Below are 15590 nucleotides of genomic sequence, written 5' to 3'. Positions count from 1 at the left end.
GAACACAATCATAGTAGGGGACTTTAACACCCCACTTTCATCAATGGACAGATCATCCAAAATGAAAATAAATAAGGAAACATAAGCTTAAATGATACATTAAACAAGATGGACTTAATTGATATTTATAGGACATTTCATCAAAAAAAAAACAACACACTTTCTTCTCCAGTGCTCATGGAACATTTTCCAGGTTAGATCATATCTTGGGTCACAAATCAAGCCTTGGTAAATTTCAGAAAATTGAAATCATATCAAGTATCTTTTCTGACCGCAACGCTATGAGATTAGATATCAATTACAGGAAAAAATCTGTAAGAAATACAAACACATGGAGGCTAAACAGTGCACTATTGAATAATCAAGAGATCACTGAAGAAATCAAAGAGGAAATCAAAAAATACCTAGAAACAAATGACAATGAAAACATGACAACCCCAAACCTATGGGATGCAGCAAAAGCAGTTCTAAGAGGGAAGTTTAGAGCAATACAATCCTACCTCGAGAAACAAGAAAAATCTCAAACAACGTAACGTTACACATAAAGCAGTTAGAGAAAAAAGAACAAACCCCAAAGTTAGCAGAAGGAAAGAAATCATAAAGATCAGATCAGAAATAAATGAAAAGAAATGAAGGAAACAATAGCAAAGATCAATAAAACTAAAAGCTGTTTCTTTGAGAAGATAAAATTGATAAACCATTAGCCAGACTCATCAAGAAAAAAAGGGAAAGGACTCAAATCAATAGAATTAGAAATGAAAAGGCAGAAGTAAAAACTGACACTTCAGAAATACAAAGGATCATGAACGATTACTACAAGCAACTCTATGCCAATAAAGTGGACAACCTGGAAGAAATGGACAAATTCTTAGAAATGCACAACCTTCCAAGACTGAAACAGGAAGAAATAGAAAATATAAACAGACTAATCGCAAGCACTGAAATGAAACTGATTAAAAATCTTCCAACGAAAAAAGCCCAGGACTAGATGACTTCACTGGCAAATTCTATCAAACATTTAGAGAAGAGCTAGCACTTATCCTTCTCAAACTCTTCCAAAATATAGCAGAGGGTGGAACACTCCCAAACTCATTCTACGAGGCCACCATCACCCTGATACCAAAACCAGACAAGGATGTCTCAAAGAATGAAAACTACAGGCCAATATCACTGGTGAACATAGATGCAAAAATCCTCAACAAAATACTTGCAAACAGAATCCAACAGCACATTAAAGGGATCATACACAATGACCAAATGGGGTTCATCCCAGGAATGCAAGGATTCTTCAATATACGCAAGTCAATCAATGTGATAAACCATATTAACAAACTGAAGGATTAAAACCATATGATATGATCATCTCAATAGATGCAGAAAAAACTTCCTCCAAAATTCAACATCTAATTATGATAAAAACCCTCCAGAAAGAAGGCATAGAGGGAACTTACAACAACACAATAAAGGTCATGTATGACAAACCCACAGCCAACATCATCCTCAATGGTGAAAAACTGAAACCATTTCCTCTAAGGTCAGGAACAAGGCAAGGTTTTCCAGTCTCACCACTATTATTCAACATTGTTTTGGAAGTTTTAGCCACGGCAATCAGAGAAGAAAAAGAAATAAAAGGAATCCAAATCAGAAAAGAAGAAGTGAAACCGTCACTGTTTGCAGATGACATGATACTATACATAGAGAATCCTAAAGATGCTACCAGAAAACTACTAGAGCTAATCGATGAATTAGGTAAAGTAGCAGGATACAAAATTAATGCACAGAAATCTCTGGCATTCCTATACACTAATGATGAAAAATCTGAAACTGAAGTTAAGGAAACACTCCCATTTACCATTGCAACAAAAGAATAAAATACAACCCAGCAATCCCACTACTGGGCTTATGCCCTGAGAAAACCGTAATTCATACAGAGTCATGTACAACAATGTTCATTGCAGCATTATTTACAATAGCCAGGACATGGAAGCAACCTAAGTGTCCATTGACAGATGAATGGATAAAGAAGATGTGGCACATATATACAATGGAATATTACTCAGCCATAAAATGAAAAGCAATTGAGTTATTTGTAGTGAGGTGGATGTACGTAGAATCTGTCATACAGAGTGAAGTAAGTCAGAAAGAGAAAAACAAATACCGTATGCTAACACATACATATGGAATCTAAAAGAAAAAAGTAAATGGTTCTGAAGAACCTAGCGGCAGGACAGGAATAAAGACGCAGATGTAGGGAATGGACTTGAGGACATGGGGAGGGGGAAGTGTAAGCTGGGACGAAGCAAGAGAGTGGCTTGGACATATATACAGTAAGAAATGTAAAATAGATAGCTAGTGGGAAGCAGCCACGTACCACAGGGAGATCAGCTCAGTGCTTTGTGACCACGTAGGGGATTGGGATAGGGAGGGTGGGAAGGAGATGCAAGAGGGAAGGGATATGGGTATATATGTATATGTATAACTGATTCACTTTGTTATATTGCAGAAACTAACACACCATTGTAAAGCAATTATACTCCAATAAAGATGTTTAAAAAAAATAAAAGTTTGTTCCCACACTTAGATGCTGGTATGATGGTGGCAACAGTAAGCAGAGTGATTACAGCAAGGAAGGTAAAATCAGGAGAAAAGTTAGGGCATTTTTTTGGCTTTTTACCCCTCTGGATATTGTTTACAGCTAAAACTTTCGAGATTCTATGTTTTGTTTTATTTTTAATTTATTATTATTTTATTTATTTATTTAAATATGCAATTTTATAAATTTATTTATTTTTGGCTGCGTTGGGTCTCTGCTGCTGTGCACGGGCTTTCTCTAGTTGCGGCGAGTGGGGGCTACTCTTCGTTGTGGTGCTTCGGCTTCTCATTGGGGTGGCTTCTCTTGTTGCAGAGCACGGGCTTTAGGCACCCAGGCTTCATTAGTTGTGGCACACGGGCTTAGTAGTTGTGGCTTGTGGGCTGTAGAGCGCAGGCTCAGTAGTTGTGGTGCATGGGCTTAGTTGCTGTGTGGCATGTGGGATCTTCCCAGACCAGACCGTGTCCCCTGCATTGGCAGGCAGATTCTTAACCACTGTGCCACCAGGGAAGTCCCTATTTATTATTTTTTAAATTTATTTTATTTATTTTTGGCTGCGTTGGGTTTTCATTGCTGCGCACGTGCTTTCTCAAGTTGCGGTGAGTGGGGGCCACTGTTTGTTGTGGTACGCAGGCTTCTCGTTGTGGTGGCTTCTCTTGCTGTGGGACACGGCCTCTAGGTACACGGGCTTCAGTAGTTGTGACATGTGGGCTCAGTAGTTGTGGCTCGCTGGCTCTAGAGTGCAGGCTCAGTAGTTGTGGCACACGGGCTTAGTTGTTCCACAGCATATGGGATCTTCCTGGACCAGGGATCGATCCCATGTCTCCTCCATTTGCAGGCGGATTCTTAACCACTGTGCCACCAGAAAAGTCCCCTATGTTTTGTTTTAAAAAGGACTTGGGAAAGACTGAATTTATACTCTAAGATAGTGCTGATCAATAGAAACATGAGATATAGATTACATATCATATATTAAACATTAAATATATATTTTTTACTTTTGTAGTAGTCACATTAAAAAAATTAAAATGGTGAAATTAATTTTCACAGTGTATTTTCTTTAAATCAATATATCCAAAATATCATCATTTCAACATGTGACACTAGGCACAATTCAAGTGTTCTATAACCACACGTGGCTAATGGTGACTGTATTGGACAGCACAGTTCTGGAATGAGAATTACATGCATTCTACTGGCACAAACTTCAGCTTAAATAGCATATTATGGGGATATGAGCATTTTGAATCCCAGCTCTGGCTCTTACTATTTGGATGACCCTATGAAGTTACTTAACCTTTCTGCATCTTAGAATTCTCATGTGTAAAACGGAGAATTAATTAATGCCTAGAGAGTTGTTTTGAGACTTAAGTGAGATAACGTACATAAGATGCTAGGCATACGGGCACTTGATAAGTCAGTAACTATCAGTATCATTAGGTTCCTCTAATGATAGTGTTTGGACAAAATTTTCAAGTTCTTCCTCAACAAGGGCTGGATGAGAACTGTTAGCGAATGGGGATGAGGCGTTACCTTCTGTTTGGCTTTGGTTGGGTTCTTCTTCTTTGAGATTGCCTACTTCCTTTCTGGTGTTCTGTGCTGTTTGTATTTTGATTGCTTGTTTTCCTCATCGGAACCTTGCTTGTTGTTTCTTGGCTGCTGTTGTGATGTTTCACCTCCTCAAGTTCTTGACGTCTCTCATCCAGAACCCCTATAATCAATCCTGTTTTTATGCCTAGTTTTATTTGTGACTCACTGTCTAGGCCTGATGCTTGCTTTCCGCTTCCCCAGCACCAACTCTGGTTTTGTTCTTGTTCTGCCCAGAAAACAAACTAGGACAGATAATGCATGCTCACTGAATGCATGACAAGTGTGGGCTTTCTAAAGATTTGGTGTGATCTTCAGTACCTATACCTAAGCCTGACAATGAATTCCTTGTGGGATTTCATTTGGTACCCCAAGGGAAATTAATTTAAAGGGCTGTATGAGTGGAAGATATCATGATATAACTCAGACATGCAAAGAGTTAAACAGAGCTTAGCTTGACTTGAAAATCATGAGTGTAGAAGAAATGGTAGGGTTGTTGATGGCTTAGGGGTTTTGGAGGATTGAGCCAATCTCAGTGCCTCTTTGCTTGAAATGTTGCCCAGGGTCTGGGTGAAGGTGGGAGTATAGAGTAGAGAATTAGGGTAAGGAACTTCCTGCTGCTGAGTGATTCTAAGAGTACTAATTATGGTAAATTACTATGGTGTTTTGGTTTGGTTTTTGTTTTCAAATGCAAAACTCTAAACTCAAAGAAGTTTTCCAATTCAATCTTAAATGAATGGCCCAGAAAATAAAACATAAACATGGCTATTTTCTTTTGAAAATTGTGAGGGCAGAATATGATTCAGTTCAGTCTTTGTGAACATCTGTACGTGCTGTAACTCCTCAGCCATGCGGGGAACGTGGAGGCAAATTACTTGTCTTATTTTTTCAAGTCCTAAAGACAAAGCAACAATCAAGTATCTGATCTTTGAAATAAATGCCTCCTAAAATAGAGTTGTTCAAATCATTGGTAGTGTTAGGGCTGCTGGTTACCCGCATTGAAGAAACGCAGATGGTTCAGATCTGCACAGGGTGAGTTTATCAGGAGTGATGGCATGGCAAAGGGGCACTAATTATGATGGGACTGAATGTTTTTTGCTGTGCTGCATGGGGTCTTGACCTTTACCTAGTTTTAAGAGCTAGTGCAATTCCTGCCTCTTTCACAGCTTTCCCTTAAATGTATTCTTTTTTCTTTAAATACATTTCAGTCTACAGCATGAAGTGAGCATGAATTTGGTAAGAATTCTGCTTAACCCTGGGCTGGCTCTGTAGTTGTCTTGACCAGCCTGCAAAATGTTATTTAAGATTTCTCATGGGTATGTTTTATTTTCCAACTAAATTGGGAACTCCTTGAGGACAGGGGCTATTATTTATACCACTTTAACCCCCAGCCCTGCCCAGCGGGTGTTTGTTGATTATGTTTATCTCAGAGTCAACCTCTGGGGAGAGTGTTGTCCACCGAGTTGAGAGACAGGCGGATAGTCATAGCCTTTAAGCCCCCTGCCCCCTGCGTCTTCCTTTGGTTGTCCTCAGCTCACTGTACTCTGTGGAAGTCAGGAGGATGTGACACTTTCCAGCCTTCTCTAGTTAGTCACAGGAGTTATGTTCCTAACACTCAAATTGTAATATCAATGAATAAAAATAGGAGAACATTTCTTTCCATGCTGTGGGTTGTACCCCTAAATTTCATGAATCATCTAATTAGTGTATGCCTTATGTCCTGAGGGACTGAAAGAGAAGAGTGTGGATGGATCCGTTTAATCAGCAGCTCCAAAACACACACACACACACACACACACACACACACACACACGGATGCTCGTGACTGTTTGGGGGCTTGTTTTGCATTGTATTTTGGCAATTATTTTCACACTTGAATTTTTGACATCTGAGATTTGTCTTATGTATCCTCTTCTTTTTCCATAACCACTTTTAAGAATTATTTGTTGAATAAATGCACTAGCTTTACACATTTAAATGGCAATATGTATATCATCTGATCCCTTCAGTGGCCGAGAAAAGTTTTCCTTAAGTAGATTCCTCTCAGTGACTCTTCCAAACTTTCACCACTGTCTTCAAGACCCTACTCAACTTTTCCACTTTGATTTTCCACAGCTTACTGTGCCTTTTCATTTATGGAAAACTAGAAGCCTTTAGCTGTGACCACTCTCAATTCTTCCTTTCTCCCATTCTATAAATATTTAGTGAGTGGTTTCCCATCTTTTTATTATTCTTTGCTGCATTGGCCACTGCTATTTAATTCCTTCCCACGTGACTCTCTGTTCTCCATTGGCTGCCTAACTCTTGCTCCCTTTCGGCACTTCTCATGCCTCTGTGTCTTTAGTGTAGGCATCTTTTCCTTTGCTTCTCCTCAAATATTGTCAGTTTTCTAGGGATTGACCTTCTACAGCTCTGCTAATGCCAAACGCTTTGCTGTTTGATCATATCATGCCTCTCAGTCCTAACCTCCACCCCACACACATCCATATGAGCTGACTCTCAAATGTGTATTTCTAATCTAGAAGCTCAAAATCTCATGAAAAATGTCCTGCTGCTCACCTTTACCTGTACGGCAGGTGTGTGCCTTACCCTTGCATCTCCAGGCTCTATTAGGATGCACTAAAATTGCATGATTTTTCTTATACTTTGGTAACTCACCTCCATTTTTACAGACAAGTAAATAGAACCTTGAAAGTGTTGTGACTTCAAGGTCAAAATGCTCGGTACAGTTTACAGATCTGTGACTGACTTCTTGTCCTGTGTAGGGCTTTGGATGCCTTTCTCTCCAGATTTCCTGATATGTGAATATCCTTCATTGTGTCCACGGGATTACAAACCGTCATCCCTGGTAACTCTCCGACAGTGAAATGTAGGCTCCTTCACGCTTGCTGAAATTGCACTGTTGGATCACTCTAGGATTAAAAATTACACTTCAGGCCAGGGAATAAACTGACTTTGGGGGAAAGTTAGTATCAGTTTGGCTTATATCTGTAAAGAATGCAACATTCTGATCATACAATGAAATATAGGGATGGGAAAGACCATGAGATACCATCTAGTTCATTCCTTCATTCTCAGATATAGGCAAAACTATGTCTGTGCTGCTCTGTAAAGAGATTTCCCCAAGTTTACATGAAATAAGTTCATGTTCTTTAATGATATTATATTCAGTGGATCATCTTTTAGTGTTTGATTTTGGGAGTGTGGGGTGATGGTTCTTGACAGACAGAAGTTCTGGGACATTCTAGCAGCACGTGTCACTGGGTTTGACACTTTCAGAATTTATATTCTGCGTATTTTCCAGAGCCCCCCTGGAATCCATGTCCTTGTCATAGGATTTGTGACCTATAACCTGCAGACAGTGATACTTGGGACTCTTCCATATTTCCAAGTTAGCATTCAATGTTTAGAATAGTTACGCTTTTTCTTGACAACCCATCAAGGACCAAATTCGTGTCTCTGCAGTTACTCTGAATCAGGTAGTATACTTTCTTTATTCAAAGGGAGATTTGAAGTAGTAAAGATGTATGTTAACAACGTGATTACTGAACTTAGGCTTTTTCCACGTGTACTCAGATGAATTGATAAAGCATTGAAAAAGAGCTTTGTGGCCTCTGTGTGAGAGTGTGTCCGTGTGCCTCATAGCAATAGATAGATGTCAAAAGCATTTCTTTCAGGGACTTAATAAAATAAGTGTTTGCCTTTTGGTAATTTTCGAAAAGCTATTATCCTCTGTGTCTGAGAAAGGAATTCTGCATTATGCTTTGCTTTCATAACTGAGGAGGACAAGAGCCTTTTTTTTCTAATTAAAATCTCATTTCATACTAATTTGATATGAGGAAATTTTTCTTGGAGACTTCCGCAGTCTTTAATGTATGTAACAGTGATCTGTTTGCTGATATTGAGACTCTGGTGATACGAATTCTGTGCACTTATTTAGCACTCTTCTAGTTTACATATTCATTTATGTACAGTAGCGAACTTGATCCTCAATGTTAATGAAATAATAGCAAGACCGTCTTACCTTTTGGGAGGTTAAGCTAATGATTTATTTTCCTTAATCTGGATCATCATTATTATAGCTATTTATAACTCTCAAAATTAGTATCTTGATGTTAAGGTAATAGTAACGTGGGGTTACTGAACTATAGTTTCAAAAGAACTGACAATTTATTGCTCTTTCATTCATGGTACTTCTTGTCATTTCAAGTAATTAGCACACTTATTAAAAGGCCTGGTAATGACTTAGGCTTTTGAACAATAATATAATCTCTTACTCTAGGAGAAGATAAGAGACTACATTTTTCAGACAGTCATAAAATAGTCCTCTTACACTGTAGGAATCTCAGGTACTGCTGAATTAGGTACAGTAATTCTCTGTGAAACAGAATAATACTTGTTGGCTATATTCCTAGATTTAACCAATTAATTGTTTTGAAATGGAGAACAAGAAGATGAAAAAAACAAAACTCTTAACTTTCCATTGGGTACTGAATGTACACTTTCTTCTGACTTCTTTTTAGCATCTAATTTTTAATGGCAACCTGCTGAAGATATTACATTAAAAAATACATTGGTTGTTAAATAAAATCAACATGGTAGAGTTTCATACATTTTCATTGACTCAGAGAATCGAGGCCAATGAAACATTTATTTAATAAACCTTTCAGCATACTGAAATTTTGTAAGTACAACTGCTATTTTAGTCTCATTCATTTTATGCTCAGACCAATACTTATAGTGTGCTTTTTGCCAGTGGAACAGAAATCATTCCATGGTTACTGTAACCTGGTTGAAAATTGTAAAAATAAGAAGTTATTCATTGAAGTGTTTTCTTTTGTGCTATGTATGTCGCCCACTTTATCTTGGTTGATCATCAGCGGGGCTAGTATTATTCCCATTTTATCTAGGAGAAAACTAAGGCTCTAAACTAAGTCCCTAAACTACTACAGGGCTTATTTTATAGCCCTAGCACCTAGTACAGCCTCTAGGACAGAATATTTGATGAGGAAAGATATGTAAAATGCTCAAGTACAAACTAGTCAGAGGCAGAGCCCAATTTTAAGCAAATATAAAAACTCTCTTTACTCCACTTTTCTACTCTGCCTCTTAAATACCCAAGTTTCAGGGGGAGTTTGTCCCACCAGGAAAAAAAAAATAAGGCATTTTTCATCCAAATGTCCAAAGTTTTATATTGAAGATCATTTACCTTCAACCTGGTACTGTGACTGCAAAGCCAGGGGGGGCTTTGTGTGTATTATGTCTTTAGAACATCACCATTAATTGCCACAGTGTATCAGTGCAGACCAAATTTGTACTTTTTTTCACCTTATTAGTAATGTAGTTGATATAGAAGGATGCTTTGAGGTTTCTACTTCTAACTTCTATGACATGTCAGTTTATTAGTGTCTCCAAAGCATGGCATTAAAGTTGCAGAAATCTTTAGTAATTTGTGGTGATGGATATTGAAAACTACAGCAGGACTTTCCAAAAGCCAGGCATTTGTCTCAAATCACTTAGACTATTATCGTTCCATTGTCTGAAAGGCAGCTAATTTAATGAATGTAAATTACGATTGACTTTGTAGAGAAGAGCCTTTGCTCTTGAACTTCCTCAGAAGTAAAAATAAATGTAAAATTTTCAACTTCATGAGTGCAATTGCATTTTTGACTCATGTAGTGGTTGATGTACAGAGAAACTATAGAGATTTAAAATCACTGCTTTTTAAAATTTGAGAGCAGCCCACAAATCAAGCAATTTCTCCAAGACTGTTAAATTTGACATTAAAATAAAAAAGAATTCAGGGGCTTTTTTGAGAATGGCTATTGGGTATCAGGAGAGGCTTTACAAAATGTGTTTCTTTCATAAATATTTACTGAGTGCCTACTATGTGCCAGCCACTGTTCTCGACGCAGCATCATGGACCCCAGTGGTGAATAAGGCAGAAAAAGTTCTTCAGATGGAACTTAGATGCTGGTGGTAGGAATCAGAAAATATGCAAACAAATGCACAAATACATTATTATTGATAGTGCTGTTCATTGGATGGAAATCAACTGGGTGGTAAGCTATACGTGATAGTCAGGAAACCCTCTAGGAAAAGATTAAATTTGAACAGAAAGCTGAAGAAGGAGGGAATGAGGGTTACTTCCAGTAGAGGAACAAGGCAGTGTAGAGGACTTGAGGACTTGAGTTTGGCATTTTTAGAAAGGAGGTGAGTGGGAGGGAGAAGGATCAGTGATCAAATGGCAGAGGTAGAAGAGGCCAGTTCACAGATAGCCTATGAGGTCATGGTCAGGAATTGGGATATTATTCTGAGTAATAACAGTACATTGGTAGTGCAATGGAAAATTTTAAGTGGTAACATTTGCATATAAAAAAGAAATGGTGGCTCTGTAGGTTATTAGGAGAAAAAAATTCTATGGTGAAAGAGTGGAAGCAGAGAAGTCAGATAGGACGCCATCGTAGTAGTGAAGGCCAGACTTGGACAAGAATGGAGGTGGAACAAAGTGGGTGGATTTAATGTATATTTAAGATGTTGAGCATAGGATGTGCTGAAAGTTTGGAAATGGGAGAGAGAGAAAGGGAGGGATCACAGGTGACTTCTGAATATTTCACTTGACCAGATGGTGGTACAATGAATGATAGGAGAGAAGTAGTGGGTGGGAGAGAAGGATGGAAATGCATAACTCCACTTATTAGGTTTGAGATATCTATTAGCCATCTATTTGGAGATGCTGCAGTTTCTTTTCTTTTCTTCTTTTGGCTGTGCCGTGCGGCTTGCTGGATCTTAGTTCCCCCACCAGGGATTGAACCCCGGGCCCTTGGCAGTGAAAGTGCTACGTCCTAACCACTGGACCGCCAGGGAATTCCCTAAATTTTCAATTGAATATGAAAGTATAGCTCAGGTTAAGATGTCAGGGTTGGAGGAAAGTTTTCTGAATGAACAGTGAGGAGATCATCTTAAAGCCATGGGACTGGATGAGGTCATTTGGGGATACCTTGCAGACAAAGAAGAAGGCTCCAGCAGAGCCTTGAGGCAGTGTGATAACCATTCAGAGGTCAGCCAGAAGAGCAAATATCAGCCAAGCAACCCTGAGAATGAGAGGCCACTAAGGTAGTAGGAGAACCAAGAGTGCAAGGGCGTTCGATGCCTCACTCCCAGAAAGGGAAAAGTGTTTCAAAATAAAGGGTAGGCTCAGTTGTGTTTATGCCACAAAGAGATCAATGAGGACAGCGAAGTTAACTCTAGCACAGGAAGTGGTTTCTGTGCTATTTTTTCAACTGAGCATCGAAAGTATGCCATCTCCAGCTTTGAGTAGGATGGACATATAGAAAGTAGTCATGGTATTGATATCTTACTTTAAAGGTAGTGACAATTAGTCATTTTTAAAATGTAAAGCTGTTAACTGAGGTGATATATTTTTCCCTGATTCCATAGTTTGGCTAGAATTCTTAGACTGTATTATTTTGTAGATAGCATGGATTTAATAGGTTACCAAGAGGCTAGATTCCTATAGTACCACACCAGAAAAATATAGGATCTGTAATGTTAATGCCCATGGCTAAACCAGTAGGTTGCAATGAAAGAGTTTAAGTGGCAGAGATGTAGATCTGGAAGCCATATCCATAGTCATAGGTGCTGTAAAAGTCATTAAAACTGTGTTTGCTAGAAGTTGTGCTGCTCTCTTAGTTGTGTGCATTGAAGAGGTAAAATTTGATGCCTATGCATAAAAATATTCAAAGAAACAGACCCCATTCTCAGAAATGTATCATGGCAGATCTGTGGGAGGATGTATAGCTGTGTAATTAACATCATTAACTGACATGGTTTAACAATCTAAAATTGTCTTTTGGTGCTGTGGGAGATATAATGTAGCAAAGCTATATGAATCCAAAGTGTTTTATTGGTATGGTACCTTTAATTCAACTTTAAATCCTGTTGTATTTCTTCTAATCTTATCTGAGAAAAATAATTTTTATTGGCCAAGTACATCTGCTTTCTTCAAATGACCTCTTGAAAAATATCATGGCGTTTGCATTATACTTACATTGTTTATATGTCCTTTTCTGCTATACAAATACCACATATTTATTTTGCCACAGTTAGCAAGTGATAATAAAATTTAGAGAATGTTTTTCAACTAAAAAAGTGGAAAATAGAATTTTAAATTATTTTAGAAAGTGAAATTGAACAGTTGAAACTTAAAAAACAAATCAAGTTTGGCAACATTAGAATAATTCTACTTAGAAAATAGACAATGCTATTGGGAAAATATTCTCAGTCCAATGGACATATGTAGGAATATATTTTAGAAAGATCATGAAAAGTGACCGGTAGCTTCTTAAAAGAAAATCTAACATGCTTCTTATAAAGTAGATCAGAGGGCTTCCCTGGTGGCGCAGTGGTTGAGAGTCCGCCTGCCGATGCAGGAGACACGGGTTAGTGCCCCGGTGTGGGAGGATCCCACATGCCGCGGAGCAGCTGGGCCTGTGAGCCATGGCCACTGAGCCTGTGCATCCGGAGCCTGTGCTCCACAATGGGAGAGGCCACAGCAGTGAGAGGCCCCCGTACCGCAAAAAAAGTAGATCAGAAACTGGTAATCACATCTACAACTTAAAATTCAATACCGGCTGGCTAATTTAATGAAAAAACTTGATGTGATCTTGGTGCCTCAGTGATGGAAACAAAGGAATAATCCTGAATGCTTACTTTAAAACCTATTACCTGTTCAGAAATTAATGAATATCAGTGAAAATCATGACATTAAAAAAAATAAGCATCATATAAAAAGATATCAGCTGGGGTCTTCCCTGGTGGTGCAGTGGTTGGGAATCTGCCTGCCAGTGCAGGGGACACCAGTTTGAGCCCTGGTCCAGGAAGATCCCACATGCCGTGGAGCAGCTAAGCCTGTGTGCCATGACTACCGAACCTGTGCTATAGAGTCCGTGAGCCACATATACTGAGCCTGCATGCCACAACTACTGAAGTCCGCATGCCTAGAGCCTGTGCTCTGCAACAAGAGAAGCCACCGCAGTGAGAAGCCTGTGCACCGCAACGAAGAGTAGCCCCCCGCTCACCGCAACTAGAGAAAGCCCGCATGCAGCAGTGGGCCAAAATAAATAAATTTATTAAAAAACAGATATCAGTGAGTGTAATGTTATATGCTAACTATATCTCAATAAAAAATAATTGGTCTTAAGTAACAATCAGGGAAATGCAAGTTAAGACCAAAATGGGTACCATTTTATACCACTAGAATGCAAAAAAAATATAGAAGCTTTTCTATATCAAATGTTGGCAAGTGTGTGGAGTAATAGAAACTCAAACAGTGCTGCTAATGGGGATGTAAATTAGGATAGCTACTTTTGAAAACAATTTAGTGTCATCTTGTGAAGTAATCACATGCATTTCCTATGACCAACAATTCTTTACTTATGTATAAATCCTAGAGAAACTTTTAACACATGTGAACCAAGAGACATGTATAAGAATATTTCTAGTTGTATTATGTACAATGGCAAAAATACAGCAACAGAAATCCCTAGGAACAGCCTAAATTTCCATTGACAAGAAATGGATGAGTATATTTTGCTAAAATCACACAAGGGATTATTTAACTGTGAAAGTGAATGAATTACAGTTGGATGCAACAACATAAACACATCTTTGAAACGTAATGCTGAGTGAAAAAAAGCAAGTTTCAGGAGATTACACACAGTTTGATACCATATTTATAAAGCTCAAACCAAGCAAACTGAATTAACACATTGGTTAGGAATACATATATATCTGCTAAAGTTATTTTTTAGAAAGGAAGTTAGTGATTACTTTTGGATGAAGAGAAGCAGGAAGGGAACTGGGAAAATAGATAGCTTTAAGAGCAGTGGTAATTTTTTTGTTCTTAAATTGATGATGGGTTTAGTAGGTGGTGGTTCATGTTTATTCTTCCTGACTCCACATACATTACCTGTTTTTCTATGTGTCACATAGTATAGAAAAGTAATATCTTATGAAATCAGGTATTATTGGAATCATCTTGACTGACAACAGAGATAAAGTCCTACCTAGGGTACCATGTTCTCAGGTAACTATATCCTCCATTTGCTGTTTATATCACAAATAACTTGATGGCAAGCAAAAGAAGAGAACATAGATAATACAGTTATATCTCCCTTTGAAAGCTTAGCTCAGGTACTGGGGTCTTTCAGAAATCAGTGTATATATTTAGCATTTCCACTGACAATGAGACATGTTGTTCAAAGCCTGCTGAGCCCTCTCTCCTTCTTCCTTCATTCAACTTTCGAAGTACTGGCAAGATAGGAATAAAGAAGATCAAATAAATTATCTGCCAAAAGGCTCACCTGTAAGGTATAGGCAAACAGTGTAGGAGTACTGATTAGAACGAGCAGACTGCAGTGCTGAAAACTGAAACCTCTCTAAGCACAGAGATTGACAAAGCAAGAGATTCCAGTATTTGAAGTGGCCCCATAATATCAGGAACAATGATGTGAATGTGAATCCAAGCACTTGTTGAGTGCTGTGTATTTAACTGAGGAGATAATTGTATGCAAGTCTATGGAATCCCTGGGCAGATAAAAAACATGGAGTTTGGTCTATTAAATATTTCATAATGTTTTTTACATTCATGAGAGTATAATATAATTAGATCTTGGCTTAGTTTGTGCTTTTGACTGCCATTGTTAGTTTTTTTCATTCCAGAATTTTATTAACTCATAATCCCAGAGTTATTACTTTCCTTGTACATTTCATACCTAGCTTCAGCTAAGTTTAAGGCTGTAATTGCTAAAGAAAGAAATGAAAAAATAGAATAAAGAACTGGCTCCCTGTTGACTCATCTATGAGCATAGATTTTTAGGTACCATCCTCTTGATCCACCAACATTTAGTAGTTGTATTCCTTCCCTCCCTAACCTTTGTATCATCCCCTTCCTTCCTTTCTCCCTCCCTTCTTTCTCACACTCTCCTCTATCTTCTCTCCCTTCAGTTGCTGTTTGGATTTGTAGTCTTATGTCTTATGAAATCCTTATTCACAAGACAATAGTTTTGGCAGGAAGGAGTAACTTCTCAATAAAATTAAACACTTGAGGAATTTGCATAATCTGTTCTCTAATACCTTAGATTAGAACATTAGATTACCAGATTGCCTAGTAATGCCTTCCTTCACTCTTTCATTCACTCATTCATCTAATAAACACATCTATTGAATACCTAGTATGTGGCAGTGCTGTTGTGGACTTCTGGGATACAACTATGCGGAATAGCATAGGTCCAGACTCTGAGAATTTTCTTTATGAAGAGTTTGCCCCGATTTATAATTTAGAGGGATAGGCTGTCAAATATCTGAACTGTCAATGTTATTTAAAATAAGCATGGGTGTTATTCTAGGGAAT

This window comes from Grampus griseus (assembly GCF_964374135.1).
Source record: "Grampus griseus genome assembly, chromosome: 11".
NCBI classification, from domain to species: Eukaryota; Metazoa; Chordata; class Mammalia; order Artiodactyla; family Delphinidae; genus Grampus; species Grampus griseus.
Note: the sequence above shows the minus strand (reverse complement) of the source record.